The sequence below is a fragment of the Salmo trutta genome, unplaced genomic scaffold (genome assembly GCF_901001165.1).
Source record: "Salmo trutta unplaced genomic scaffold, fSalTru1.1, whole genome shotgun sequence".
NCBI classification, from domain to species: Eukaryota; Metazoa; Chordata; class Actinopteri; order Salmoniformes; family Salmonidae; genus Salmo; species Salmo trutta.
Window position 1 is genome coordinate 24,816 of NW_021823450.1, and position 15,774 is coordinate 40,589.

Here is a 15,774-nt window from a genome sequence, read left to right on the forward strand (position 1 = left end):
CCCCTCTACTGTTACTATAAATACTGCCACAGCCACTCCAATGTTACTATAAATACTGCCACAGCCCCTCTACTGTTACTATAAATACTGCCACAGCCCCTCCACTGTTACTATAAATACTGCCACAGCCCCTCCACTGTTACTATAAATACTGCCACAGCCCCTCCACTGTTACTATAAATACTGCCACAGCACAGCCCCTCCACCGTTACTATAAATACTGCCACAGCCCCTCTACTGTTACTATAAATACTGCCACAGCCCCTCCACTGTTACTATAAATACTGCCACAGCACAGCCCCTCCACTTTTACTATAAATACTGCCACAGCCCCTCCACTGTTACTATAAATACTGCCACAGCCCCTCCACTGTTACTATAAATACTGCCACAGCACAGCCCCTCCACCGTTACTATAAATACTGCCACAGCCCCTCCACTGTTACTATAAATACTGCCACAGCCCCTCCAATGTTACTATAAATACTGCCACAGCCCCTCCACTGTTACTATAAATACTGCCACAGCCCCTCCACTGTTACTATAAATACTGCCACAGCCCCTCCACTGTTACTATAAATACTGCCACAGCACAGCCCCTCCACTGTTACTATAAATACTGCCACAGCCCCTCCACTGTTACTATAAATACTGCCACAGCCCCTCCACTGTTACTATAAATACTGCCACAGCCCCTCTACTGTTACTATAAATACTGCCACAGCCCCTCCACTGTTACTATAAATACTGCCACAGCACAGCCCCTCCACTTTTACTATAAATACTGCCACAGCCCCTCCACTGTTACTATAAATACTGCCACAGCCCCTCCACTGTTACTATAAATACTGCCACAGCACAGCCCCTCCACCGTTACTATAAATACTGCCACAGCCCCTCCACTGTTACTATAAATACTGCCACAGCCCCTCCAATGTTACTATAAATACTGCCACAGCCCCTCCACTGTTACTATAAATACTGCCACAGCCCCTCCACTGTTACTATAAATACTGCCACAGCCCCTCCACTGTTACTATAAATACTGCCACAGCACAGCCCCTCCACTGTTACTATAAATACTGCCACAGCCCCTCCACTGTTACTATAAATACTGCCACAGCCCCTCCACTGTTACTATAAATACTGCCACAGCCCCTCTACTGTTACTATAAATACTGCCACAGCCCCTCCACTGTTACTATAAATACTGCCACAGCCCCTCTACTGTTACTATAAATACTGCAAGCAGCGAGTCTATTACTAATGCACAATGCCGCCCAAACCAATCCGGCCCGCACACCACAAATTCATCATCACTGCTAAACTTTATAAGCCTCTGCCACCACTAGTTCTTAACCCACAGCCACACACACACACACAGCCACGGCCACACACACACACACACAGCCACGGTCACACACACAGACACTAGCAGCTCTGACCAAGGACAAGAGTTCACTGATGATGAGGCGGTGGGAAAGCCAATAGATTTAATGACTAACTAAATGATGATGTCATATCCTCATCTGAACATTTTGGGATTTGAGGGCACCACAACTGCCAGCTGTCAGTCAGGAAGCTCCACTATAAGGTCTGACAGAGGTTCTAGAATGGAGTGACAATGGGGGCACCCCCTGTAGAGGCTGAGAGAAGCTATGCTGACACGTATGTTCATCGCTGTAAAGTGTAAGTGCTGACACACACAGAGTGTACTGACTGTATGGGAAGTAGCCTAGTAGCATCGCTAGCTCCACCACAGGCCTCTATCAACTTACCTGGTAAAATAAGGGTACGCATTAAACAGGAAGAATCAAGCTGTCCTCATTGTAATGATCCATAGAGGCTGCTGATCCTGCTGTTAGTGCTCTTTACGGCCCTCTGCCCCCCTGCCTTAGGCTGTGATCACCGTCCCGGGCTGGGCCAGCTTCTCCAAGCATCTGCTTCTAGAAATAGCTCCACTTTGATGATGCAGTGGTGACTGCTGGGAAAACTTGCATCCCGCTCTTTCCCACCCCGCCTCCCGATGGCACAATTAGCACTAATAAACACCCAGCCAATCCTGGCTGCAAGGGAGACTCTGGCCAATGCCTCCCTCTAATTGCTATGAATGGGATCATTGCAATGCACCAGATGTGTGGCTGAGATTGGGTGGGTGGTATGAGTAGTGATAACTGCACCACGAGGGAGAGAGAGAGAGAGAGAGAGAGAGAGAGAGAGAGAGAGAGAGAGAGAGAGATGCAGGCGAGGGGTTCCCCAGGGAGAAACAGCCTGGTTAGCTTGGCCCTGTCCTACACTGGAAGTGACACAGACACAGGTGTGAAGCAACTAAACCCATGTCCACTCTTCCTTAACAGAGTGGCAGACGACAGACACCATGGTGTTTTTTCTGAACATAACCACCCCAGTGCTAGACAGACAGTAGTACTCATGGGTCATTTATCTTTGTGTCCGTCCCCTCTCGCAAATCCCAAATAATAACTTTTCTCTGTGAACAGGCGGCAATTGTCTGCAGTTAAATCTGGCTTGAGTAAGTTGTGCTGGTCTGTGTGCTCAGTGATGACAGCTTTTGGCGTCATCAGTGTCTTAAACACCCCACCACTGGACCTGAGAAAAAGACAAGCAAAACCACAGATGGAAATGGGTAAAAGCACAGAGAGAGGAGGTATCAGGAATCAGGAGAGAGAGGAGGTATCAGGAATCAGGAGTAGAGAGAGGAGGTATCAGGAATCAGGAGGAGAGAGAGGAGGTATCAGGAATCAGGAGGAGAGAGAGGAGGTATCAGGAATCAGGAGTAGAGAGAGGAGGTATCAGGAATCAGGAGGAGAGAGAGGAGGTATCAGGAATCAGGAGGAGAGAGAGGAGGTATCAGGAGGAGAGAGAGGAGGTATCAGGAATCAGGAGGAGAGAGAGGAAGGTATCAGGAGGAGAGAGAGAGGAGGTATCAGGAATCAGGAGGAGAAAGAGGAGGTATCAGGAATCAGGAGGAGAGAGAGGAGGTATCAGGAATCAGGAGGAGAGAGAGGAGGTATCAGGAATCAGGAGGAGAGAGAGGAGGTATCAGGAGGAGAGAGAGGAGGTATCAGGAATCAGGAGGAGAGAGAGGAAGGTATCAGGAGGAGAGAGAGAGGAGGTATCAGGAATCAGGAGGAGAAAGAGGAGGTATCAGGAATCAGAAGGAGAGAGAGGAGGTATCAGGAATCAGGAGGAGAGAGAGGAGGTATCAGGAATCAGGAGGAGAGAGAGGAAGGTATCAGGAGGAGAGAGAGGAGGTATCAGGAATCAGGAGTAGAGAGAGGAGGTATCAGGAATCAGGAGGAGAGAGAGGAGGTATCAGGAATCAGGAGGAGAGAGAGGAAGGTATCAGGAGGAGAGAGAGAGGAGGTATCAGGAATCAGGTGGAGAGAGAGGAGGTATCAGGAATCAGGAGGAGAGAGAGGAGGTATCAGGAATCAGGAGGAGAGAGAGAGAGGTATCAGGAGGAGAGAGAGAGGAGGTATCAGGAATCAGGAGGAGAGAGAGGAGGTATCAGGAATCAGGAGTAGAGAGAGAGAGAGAGGTATCAGGAGGAGAGAGAGAGGAGGTATCAGGAATCAGGAGGAGAGGAGGTATCAGAAATCAGGAGTAGAGAGAGAGAGAGAGAGAGGTATCAGGAGGAGAGAGAGAGGAGGTATCAGGAATCAGGAGGAGAGAGAGGAGGTATCAGAAATCAGGAGGAGAGAGAGGAGGTATCAGAAATCAGGAGGAGAGAGAGGAGGTATCAGGAATCAGGAGGAGAGAGAGGAGGTATCAGGAATCAGGAGGAGAGAGGGGGTATCAGAAATCAGAAGGAGAGAGAGGAGGTATCAGGAATCAGGAGGAGAGAGGAGGTATCAGAAATCAGAAGGAGAGAGAGGAGGTATCAGGAATCAGAAGGAGAGAGAGGAAGAGAGGAAGAGAGAAAGGACGATACTGAAGTAGGACAGAGCACAAGGGAGGCCGTCTGTCCCAGATCAGTCGTTTACCGCGGGCAGGAGGAGAAGAGAGGAAGAGAGAGAGAGTAAACGAGTGGGCTAAATCTGGAGTTATGAACTATCCCCCCAGAGCAACATAGCAAATACTGAAGAGGAAGTCATCCTGCATTCTCTGCACTTGAACAAACACACCAGGAGGAGAGAGAGGCAGGAGGGCAACACGGAACAATGTCTTATTGAGTGTGAGGGGGTGAGAGGCCATGAAAGGAGGGACAGACAGAACAGAGATGAAGGAAAGGAAGACCAGATGTAGTAAGCATCATGTTTCTCCTCGAAAAGACATCTGAAAGAGCATTACCTGCATTGATCTGTCTAAACAACATGGACTACAGTAAGGTAACTCAAAACCTCCTTGTTCAAGGCAGGTAAGCAGATGCCTGTAGAGAGTGAACGTAAACATTACATAAGCAAAATTACATTCAAACACATTGAAACATCTGGCATCTTTAATCCATGTAAAGAGATATGATCCTCAGTGGATGTGTTAACCATGTGTTGCCGCTGTGTCAAGTCTGACACATTTCAGAACAGAGTTCAATGATTGGTATTTCCCTGCCAACGCAGGCTGAATATTAAGTCAGTGACTCAGAAAAAGAGTGGCTCATCAGAAGCCTTTACAGGACCTCCACTGCCTTCATGGTAACAGAAATAGACATGACAGCCATGTCCATTAGCTGCTTGGTTACTCAGTGAATTCATCAGTCTATTGACTGCCATCTCTACATCAGTTGTTGGTCCCACTGGAGTCCCTTTGGCTACCATCCAGCTCCCTGAGGTAAACCCTTACCTACCAGCCTGGCTGAGCCTGTCCTGCCCTGCCTCCAGTCCTGAGGTGCCTCTCCTACTCTGTCTCCCTGCCTCCAGTCCTGAGGTGCCTCTCCTACTCTGCCTCCCTGCCTCCAGTCCTGAGGTGCCTCTCCTACCCTGTCTCCCTGCCTCCAGTCCTGAGGTGCCTCTCCTACTCTGCCTCCCTGCCTCCAGTCCAGAGGTGCCTCTCCTACCCTGTCTCCCTGCCTCCAGTCCAGAGGTGCCTCTCCTACCCTGTCTCCCTGCCTCCAGTCCTGAGGTGCCTCTCCTACCCTGTCTCCCTGCCTCCAGTCCTGATGTGCCTCTCCTACTATGTCTCCCTGCCTCCAGTCCAGAGGTGCCTCTCCTACCCTGTCTCCCTGCCTCCAGTCCAGAGGTGCCTCTCCTACCCTGTCTCCCTGCCTCCAGTCCAGAGGTGCCTCTCCTACCCTGTCTCCCTGCCTCCAGTCCAGAGGTGCCTCTCCTACCCTGTCTCCCTGCCTCCAGTCCAGAGGTGCCTCTCCTACCCGGTCTCCTGTTCTGTATGCTGCCTTTGAACCAGCCTTGTCTTTCTCGACCCTTACCCTGGCCTTCCCAGTGATATTCCAGGCTCTGCCAGACTTTGATAGCTTTTTTATGGTCATAATCTACTCAAAACTTAAACGCAGCCAACCAGAAGAGGGTGGACTCCCTGTCATTGTCAGGACGGTATTCCCACACACTGACACACAGTCATCAGGGAGCAGCACCGACACTGGGCTCTCCGTCAGGAACACTGACACACAGTCGGCAGGGAGCAGCACCGACACCGGGCTCTACGTCAGGAACACTGACACACAGTCAGCAGGGAGCAGCACCGACACCGGGCTCTACGTCAGGAACACTGACACACAGTCGGCAGGGAGCAGCACCGACACTGGGCTCTACGTCAGGAACACTGACACACAGTCGGCAGGGAGCAGCACCGACACCGGGCTCTACGTCAGGAACACTGACACACAGTCGGCAGGGAGCAGCACCGACACCGGGCTCTACGTCAGGAACACTGACACACAGTCGGCAGGGAGCAGCACCGACACTGGGCTCTACGTCAGGAACACTGACACACAGTCGGCAGGGAGCAGCACCGACACTGGGCTCTACGTCAGGAACACTGACACACAGTCGGCAGGGAGCAGCACCGACACTGGGCTCTACGTCAGGAACACTGACACACAGTCGGCAGGGAGCAGCACCGACACTGGGCTCTACGTCAGGAACACTGACACACAGTCAGCAGGGAGCAGCACCGACACTGGGCTCTACGTCAGGAACACTGACACACAGTCGGCAGGGAGCAGCACCGACACTGGGCTCTACGTCAGGAACACTGACACACAGTCGGCAGGGAGCAGCACCGACACTGGGCTCTACGTCAGGAACACTGACACACAGTCGGCAGGGAGCAGCACCGACACTGGGCTCTACGTCAGGAACACTGACACACAGTCAGCTGGGAGCAGCACCGACACTGGGCTCTACATCAGGAACACTGACACACAGTCGGCAGGGAGCAGCACCGACACTGGGCTCTACGTCAGGAACACTGACACACAGTCGGCAGGGAGCAGCACCGACACCGGGCTCTACGTCAGGAACACTTGAAGATATTCTCCGGAACTTTGGCGACTAAGTATTTTTAAACCTCCTGCTTTGGGCTGGATGTGTCATCACATGCATAATCTATGAGCATAATTACTGTACGAAATCCCTAGTTTGAAAGCAACAGTTTTGCTGGAAGCAGTGCTGTGCCATTTTCCCTACGTGGGTCGGCCCCCTAGCAATTCCAGTTCAACCAACGAGCTTCAGCCCCTCGCCATATGAGTGACAGCTAGCAAGATGCACATGATGCATCCACAGCAGAGCGAGAGAGAGAGGGAGCTATGACGTGGTGCACAAATCTGCACATATGTGATGTAGTACGCAATTTTAGGGGTCCAATTTTGGCTCGTGAGTGCTACTTTCAGAACTACTGGCTAAAAAGTATACAAAAGTACTGGAGAACCCTTTTAACATTTCCATGTTAGTCATTTAGTAGATGCTCGTATCCAGAGCGACTTACAGGAGTAATTAGGTTTAAGTGACTTGCTAAAGGGCACATTGACTGATTTTTCTCCTAGTCACCTCGGGGATTCGAATCAGTGACCTTTCGGTTACTGGCCCAACATTCTTCACTGCTAGGCTACCCAGCAATACATCCTTGTATCAAACACACACTCAGAAATACACACATACTGTACAGTAGTGGGAGTTGAGAGAGAAAGGCAGAGAAGTTTCTACATGTTGGGCAAAGGAATGTCAGTGTCATTCCAGTTTTGTGATTTGTCAATCGCTCTCACCATTGAGGCTAATTTTAGATCTCCCTTTGTGTGCCTCTGTCTGATTATCCACTCTGTCATCCTCTCATCTCTCTCGCCACCCGCCCGCAGCTAATGTGCACATATAAAACACCAACAGAGTGTGTGTGTGTGTGCCTGCGAATGGCGTCTGTGTCCAAATATCTTCCCTAAATCTGGTCCCAATCAATAGTTGAATCAACAGTGTAACTTTCTCTTCTGCTTTATTAAGTACAGGCTCCCTCCCTCCTTTTCTCTCAGCCTCTTGCTGCATCATCAAGGCTTGTGTGTAATTAAATGAGCCCACTACAATGACCCATCAACACCCAGTGATCAGTGTTCCCGCCAATGGCTGATATGATGGAGGAAGAACACCAGAGACAAAGACATCTATAGAAAGACTCAGATAAATACAGGGACAGAGCAGACCAACCGTGTGCTTCCATCTGAGGAATAATACAACCTTATAATAATACAACCTTATAATAATACAACCTTATAATAATACAACCTTATAATAATCCTTATAATAATACAGCCTTATAATAATGCAGCCTTATAATAATACAGCCTTATAATAATGCAGCCTTATAATAATACAGCCTTATAATAATACAGCCTTATAATAATGCAGCCTTATAATAATCCTTATAATAATACAGCCTTATAATAATGCAGCCTTATAATAATACAGCCTTATAATAATGCAGCCTTATAATAATACAGCCTTATAATAATACAGCCGTATAATAATGCAGATGTATAATAATACAGCCTTATAATAATACAACCGTATAATAATACAGCTTTATAATAATCCAGCTTTATAATAATACAGCCGTATAATAATGCAGATTTATAATAATACAGCCTTATAATAATATAGCCTTATAATATCTCACCACGTCACACTTCTTCCATATTCAGCTCTACAAACCCTTCTCACAAGGACCCAGGTAAATCACCTGTGTGTGTGTGTGTGTGTGTGTGTGTGTGTGTGTGTAGAGTAGGCCCCTATGGGTATATGCATGCACATGTGGAAGTTCATTCAGATGAAAGTGCATACACCTTTGAATGCACAGCAAAGTGTATGTGCATATGGATGTATATGGATGTATGGATGTATCTAAATGTCTACGTGCATGTTGGAATACATGGACAGGTATATCTGTGTGGCAGATCATACGTGGTAGTTCTACCCATGCAGTGTTCCACTGGCATCATGACATCATGACTACATGGTAGTTCTACCCATGCAGTGTTCCACTAGCATCATGACTACGTGGTAGTTCTACCCATGCAGTGTCCCACTGGCATCATGACATCATGACTACGTTGTAGTTCAACCTATGCAGTGTTCCACTGGCATCATGACATCATGACTACGTGGTAGTTCTACCCATGCTGTGTTCCACTGGCATCATGACATCATGACTACGTTGTAGTTCTACCCATGCAGTGTTCCACTGGCATCATGACATCATGACTACGTGGTAGTTCTACCCATGCGGTGTTCTACTGGCATCATGACATCATGACTACGTGGTAGTTCTACCCATGCGGTGTTCCACTGGCATCATGACATCATTGACTACGTGGTAGTTCTACCCATGCAGTGTTCCACTGGCATCATGACATCATGACTACGTGGTAATTCTACCCATACGGTGTTCCACTGGCATCATGACATCATGACTACGTGGTAGTTTTACCCATGCAGTGTTCCACTGGCATCATGACATCATGACTACGTGGTAGTTCTACCCATGCAGTGTTCCACTGGCATCATGACATAATGACTACGTGATAGTTCTACCCATGCGGTGTTCTACTGGCATCATGAAATCATGACTACGTGGTAGTTCTACCCATGCAGTGTTCCACTGGCATCATGACATCATGACTACGTGGTAGTTCTACCCATGCAGTGTTCCACTGGCATCATGACATAATGACTACGTGGTAGTTCTACCCATGCAGTGTTCCACTGGCATCATGACATAATGACTACGTGGTAGTTCTACCCATGCAGTGTTCCACTGGCATCATGACATCATGACTACGTGGTAGTTCTACCCATGAAGTGTTCCACTGGCATCATGACATCATGACTACGTGGTAATTCTACCCATACGGTGTTCCACTGGCATCATGACATCATGACTACGTGGTAGTTTTACCCATGCAGTGTTCCACTGGCATCATGACATCATGACTACGTGGTAGTTCTACCCATGCGGTGTTCCACTGGCATCATGACATAATGACTACGTGGTAGTTCTACCCATGCGGTGTTCTACTGGCATCATGACATCATGACTACGTGGTAGTTCTACCCATGCAGTGTTCCACTGGCATCATGACATCATGACTACGTGGTAGTTCTACCCATGCAGTGTTCCACTGGCATCATGACATCATGACTGCGTGGTAGTTCTACCCATGCAGTGTTCCACTGGCATCATGACATCATGACTACGTGGTAGTTCTACCCATGCAGTGTTCCACTGGCATCATGACATCATGACTGCGTGGTAGTTCTACCCATGCAGTGTTCCACTGGCATCATGACATCATGACTACGTGGTAGTTCTACCCATGCAGTGTTCCACTGGCATCATGACATCATGACTACGTGGTAATTCTACCCATACGGTGTTCCACTGGCATCATGACATCATGACTACGTGGTAGTTTTACCCATGCAGTGTTCCACTGGCATCATGACATCATGACTACGTGGTAGTTCTACCCATGCAGTGTTCCACTGGCATCATGACATCATGACTACGTGGTAGTTCTACCCATGCAGTGTTCCACTGGCATCATGACATCATGACTACGTGGTAGTTCTACCCATGCAGTGTTCCACTGGCATCATGACATCATGACTACGTGGTAGTTCTACCCATGCAGTGTTCCACTGGCATCATGACATCATGACTATGTGGTAGTTCTACCCATGCAGTGTTCCACTGGCATCATAACATCATTGACTACGTGGTTTCAAATGGTTGTTAGTCTTCTGATGTGAGTACCAATCACATTCACCAGCAGCCTTGACTGTGCAGCAGTCCATCACCGTCCCTGCATGGGTACAACAGCCTTCAGTAGACTAATGCATGCCAATGGATGTGGGTGGGTGTGTAAATAACACCTCGCTGATGCCTTGTACTGAACACCCCTTCCAGTGGGACTGCCTACACAAATCACCATCTCAAGCCAATCCTACCTTTGTGTCCATCACTGAACTACATCTAGAAAAGGTCCCACTTTCTCTTTCCGTCTCTTTTTCCATCTGAGAAGGTGTGATATATGTACTGCTATCAGAGAGTATTCTGCTGCCAAAATGTCAATGTTGCCCAACGCTCCCTTCTGTCTTCTGCCTTCTCACCACCTCCTCCACCTTTATCTCTCTGTCATCTTGTTCTGTCATGTATCTTCTCTCTGCACGGTATTTGCCTGTGTATCTTCCTCTAGTCACAGCATTGATATGACTCTCCGTCAACCCACGTGACCAATGAATTAGACACATTTCACATCACCGCCGTAACTTGAATAAACAACCCGCAACCACACTCCCTCTAATCCTCTCCATTCTTTCCTGAGACTATCCCTGCTCTCTTCTGCTTGCCTTGCAATATTCCCCCATGCACCTCTCTCTGTCTCCCTCGGATGCAGAAAAAGAGCTTCACTTACTGTTCTTCTTCTGTTGCACTTGATTCACAGATCCCTCCTTTGGAAATGGAGAGAGTGACAGAAGTGGTGGAGGGAGGGAGGGAGGGAGGGGGGATTCACACACAAAAACAAGGAGAGAGTAGGCAGCGCAAAATAAAAATGTAAAAAGGAATGGGAGAAGTGGAAAAATCACCGCTGATAGTGAGGCCTTTGAAAATCACATTTTACGTGGTGTCCGGTTTCTGTGTGTGCTGTGGGGCGATGCATATTCTCCATGTCGGTCTTCTAGCACCAGGCAGAACAGCCCAGTAGTAACACTTCTATTTCCTCAGTCCTAAAAATGTCCCTCTCGCTCTCCCTCTCTCTCCCTCTCTCTTCCCCTCTAGCACGTTCAAACAGCCCAATCTCTCTCTCACTTTCATCTGGTTGGTTGGTTTACTTCCCTCGATCCCCCTCCCATACCTGTGTCTCTCTCGCTCTCTAGTGCTCTCGCCCCTCCCCCTCGTCCTCTCCTCCCAGTCTCCCTCTCTCTCGCCTCCACCAGCACCCAGATACAGGGCACACCCCTCCCTCTCTTTCTCTCTCTCTCTTCCCTCATCTCCCATTTTCGCCCTCTCTCTCTCTCTTTGATGTTTTGAAGAGTTCTTCACTGTTAGCTGGGAATAAATAAAAAAATGGACAGAACTGAAGACCCTACAGAACACAGACAGTGGGAACCACCAGCACCAGACTTCACAGGGAAACAGACCCAAACTGTCAAATTAACACGTCACACAATATCGACAGCGCAAATACAATGGATAATAAAATTATCCAATTATTTTCATCATCTTAATGATTGTTTTTCCTAATCAAATTATTCCAACAGACACAGTCTGAGCAGATGCAGCAGGACTGCCGAGCGACACACATAATGAAATATAAATTAACAATGAAAAGGATGTGTATAAGAGGATAAGGGGGGCCACTGCAGCAATGCTGATTTCCATACACAGAGACAGTGGGGAGAGACTGTATATGTGTGTGTGTGGGGAGGGGTAACAGTAAGGGAGAGACTGTATATGTGTGTGTGTGGGGAGGGGTAACAGTGGGGGAGAGACTGTATGTGTGTGTGTGGGGAGGGGTAACAGTGGGGAGAGACTGTATATGTGTGTGTGTGGGGAGGGGTAACAGTAAGGGAGAGACTGTATGTGTGTGTGTGGGGAGGGGTAACAGTGGGGAGAGACTGTATGTGTGTGTGGGAAGGGGTAACAGTGGGGAGAGACTGTATGTGTGTGTGTGGGGAGGGGTAACAGTGGGGGAGAGACTGTATATGTGTGTGTGGGGAGGGGGTAACAGTGGGGGAGAGACTGTATATGTGTGTGTGGGGTAGGGGTAACAGTGGGGAGAGACTGTATATGTGTGTGTGGGGAGGGGTAACAGTGGGGGAGAGACTGTATATGTGTGTGTGGGGAGGGGTAACAGTGGGGAGAGACTGTATGTGTGTGTGGGGAAGGGGTAACAGTGGGGGAGAGACTGTATATGTGTGTTGGGGAGGGGTACAGTGGGGGAGAGACTGTATATGTGTGTGTGGGGGAGGGGTAACAGTAAGGGAGAGACTGTATAGGTGTGTGTGGGAAGGGGTAACAGTGGGGGAGAGACTGTATATGTGTGTGTGGGGAGGGGTAACAGTGGGGGAGAGACTGTATATGTGTGTGTGGGGAGGGGTAACAGTGGGGGAGAGACTGTATATGTGTGTGTGTGGGAGGGGTAACAGTGGGGGAGAGACTGTATATGTGTGTGTGTGGGGAGGGGTAACAGTGGGGGAGAGACTGTATATGTGTGTGTGGGGAGGGGTAACAGTGGGGAGAGACTGTATATTTGTGTGTGGTGGGGAGGGGTAACAGTGGGTGAGAGACTGTATATGTGTGTGTGGGGAGGGGTAACAGTGGGGGAGAGACTGTATATGTGTGTGTGGGGGAGGGGTAACAGTGGGGAGAGACTGTATATGTGTGTGTGGGGGGGGGGGTAACAGTGGGGGGAGAGACTGTATATGTGTGTGTGTGGGGAGGGGTAACAGTGGGGGAGAGACTGTATATGGTGTGTGTGGGGAGGGGTAACAGTGGGGGAGAGACTGTATAGTTGTGTGTGGGGGAGGGTAAACAGTGGGGAGAGACTGTATATGTGTGTAGTGGGGAGGGGTAACAGTGGGGAGAGACTGTATATGTGTGTGTGGGGAGGGGTAACCAGTGGGGGAGAGACTGTATATGTCTGTGTGTGGGGAGGGGTAACAGTGGGGGAGAGACTGTATATGTGTGTGTGGGGAGGGGTAACAGTGGGGGAGAGACTGTATATGTGTGTGTGTGGGGGAGGGTAACAGTGGGGGAGAGACTGTATATGTGTGTGTGGGGAGGGTAACAGTGGGGGAGGCTGTATATGTGTGTGTGGGGAGGGGTAACAGTGGGGAGAGACTGTATATGTGTGTGGGGAGGGGTAACAGTGGGGGAGAGACTGTATATGTGTGTGTGGGGAGGGTAACGTGGGGGAGAGACTGTATATGTGTGTGTGGGGAGGGTAACAGTCGGGGAGAGAATGTATATGTGGTGTGGGGAGGGTAACAGTGGGGAGAGACTGTATATGTGTGTGTGGGAGGGGTAACAGTGGGGGAAAGACTGTATATGTGTGTGTGGGGAGGGGTAACACTGGGGAAGACTGTATATGTGTGTGTGGGAGGGGTAACAGTGGGGAGACTGTATATGTGTGTGGGGAGGGGTAACAGTGGGGAGAGACTGTATATGTGTGTGTGGGGAGGGTAACAGTGGGGAGAGACTGTATACAGTCGTGTGTGGGAGGGGTAACAGTGGGGGGAGAGACTGTATATGTGTGTGTGGGAGGGGTAACAGTGGGGAGAGACTGTATATGTGTGTGTGGGGAGGGGTAAACCGTGGGGAGAGACTGTATATGTTGTGTGGGGAGGGGTAACAGTGGGAGAGAGACTGTATGTGTGTGTGGGGAGGGGTACAGTGGGGAGAGACTGTATGTGTGTGTGGGAGGGTAACAGTGGGGAGAGCTGTATATGTGTGGTGTGGAGAGGGGTAACATGGGGGAGAGACTGTATAGGTGTGTGTGTGGGGAGGGGTAAAGAGTGGGGGAGAGACTGTATGTGTGTGTGTGGTGGGGAGGGGGTAACAGTGGGGGAGAGACTGTATGTGTGTGTGTGGGGAGGGGTAACAGTGGGGGAGAGACTGTATATGTGTGTGTGTGGGGAGGGGTAACAGTGGGGAGAGACTGTATATGTGTGTGTGGGGAAGGGTAACAGTAGGGGAGAGACTGTATATGTGGGTGTGGGGAGGGGTAACAGTGGGGGAGAGACTGTATATGTGTGTGTGTGGGGAGGGGTAACAGTGGGGGAGAGACTGTATATGTGTGTGTGGGGAGGGGTAACAGTGGGGGAGAGACTGTATATGTGTGTGTGGGGAGGGGTAACAGTGGGGAGAGACTGTATATGTGTGTGTGGGGAGGGGTAACTGTGGGGGAGAGACTGTATATGTGTGTGGTGGGGGAGGGGTAACAGTGGGGGATAGACATGTATATGTGTTGTGGGGAGGGGTAACAGTGGGGGAGAGACTGTATATGGTGTGGTGGGGAGGGGTAACAGTGGGGGAGAGACTGTATATGTGTGTGTGGGGGAGGGGTAACAGTGGGGGAGAGACTGTATATGTGTGTGTTGGGAGGGGTAACAGTGGGGAGAGACTGTATATGTGTGTGTGGGGACGGTGTAACAGTGGGTGTAGAGACTGTAATATGTGGGTGTGAGGAACGGGTAACAGGGGGGAGAGACTGTATATTGGTTGTGTGGGGAGGGTTAAAAGTGGGGGGAGAGACTGTATATGTTGTGTGTGGTGATGGGGTAACAGTGGGGGAGAGAACTGGTATATGATGTGTGTGGGAGGGGTAACAGTGGGGAGAGACTGTATATGTGTGTGTGGGGAGGGGTAACAGTGGGGGAGACTGTATATGTGTGTGTGGGGAGGGGTAACAGTGGGGAGAGACTGTATATGTGTGTGTGGGAGGGGTAACAGTGGGGAGAGACTGTATATGTGTGTGTGGGGGGGTAACAGTGGGGGAGAGCTGTATATGTGTGTGTGGGGAGGGGTAACAGTGGGGAGAGACTGTATATGTGTGTGTGGGGAGGGGTAACAGTGGGAGAAAGACTGTATATGTGTGTGTGGGGAGGGGTAACAGTGGGGAGAGACTGTATATGTGTGTGTGGGGAGGGGTAACAGTGGGGGAGAGACTGTATGTGTGTGTGGGGAGGGGTAACAGTGGGGGAGAGACTGTATATGTGTGTGGGGGAGGTAACAGTGGGGAGAGACTGTATATGTATGTGTGGGGAGGGGTAACAGTGGGGAGAGACTGTATATGGTGTGTGGGGAGGGGTAACAGTGGGGAGAGACTGTATATGTGTGTGTGGGGAGGGGTACATGGGGAGAGACTGTATATGTGTGTGGGGAGGGGTAACAGTGGGGAGAGACTGTATGTGTGTGTGTGGGAGGGTAACAGGGGGGAGAGACTGTATATGTGTGTGTGGGAAGGGGTAACAGTGGGGAGAGACTGTATATGTTTGTGGTGGGGAGGGTAACAGTGGGGAGAACTGTATATGTTGTGTGGGGAGGGTAACGTGGGAGAGACTGTATGTGTGTGTGTGGGGAGGGGTAACAGTGGGGAGAGACTGTATATGTGTGTGTGGGGAGGGTAACAGTGGGGAGAGACTGAATATTGTGGTGTGGGGTAACAGTGGGGAGAGACTGTATATGTGTGTGTGGGGAGGGGTAACAGTGGGGAGAGACTGTATATGTGTGTGTGGGGGTAACAGTGGGGGAGACTGTATATGTGTGTGTGGGAGGGGTAACAGGGGAGAGACTGTATATGTGTGTGTGGGG

At 49.7% G+C, this 15,774-nt stretch overlaps 1 protein-coding gene across 1 annotated transcript in view; it reads right to left on the minus strand.

Moving 5' to 3' along the window:
• LOC115191027 (histone H3.v1-like) overlaps window positions 1–10,824 on the minus strand; it is a 34,826-nt gene extending 24,002 nt beyond the window's left edge. Inside the window, exon 1 of the mRNA XM_029749029.1 lies at window positions 10,407–10,824. The gene's annotated coding sequence lies outside the window, so the exon portion shown is untranslated. The remainder of the gene's footprint in view (window positions 1–10,406) is intronic.
• Between the last annotated feature and the right edge of the window lie 4,950 nt (window positions 10,825–15,774).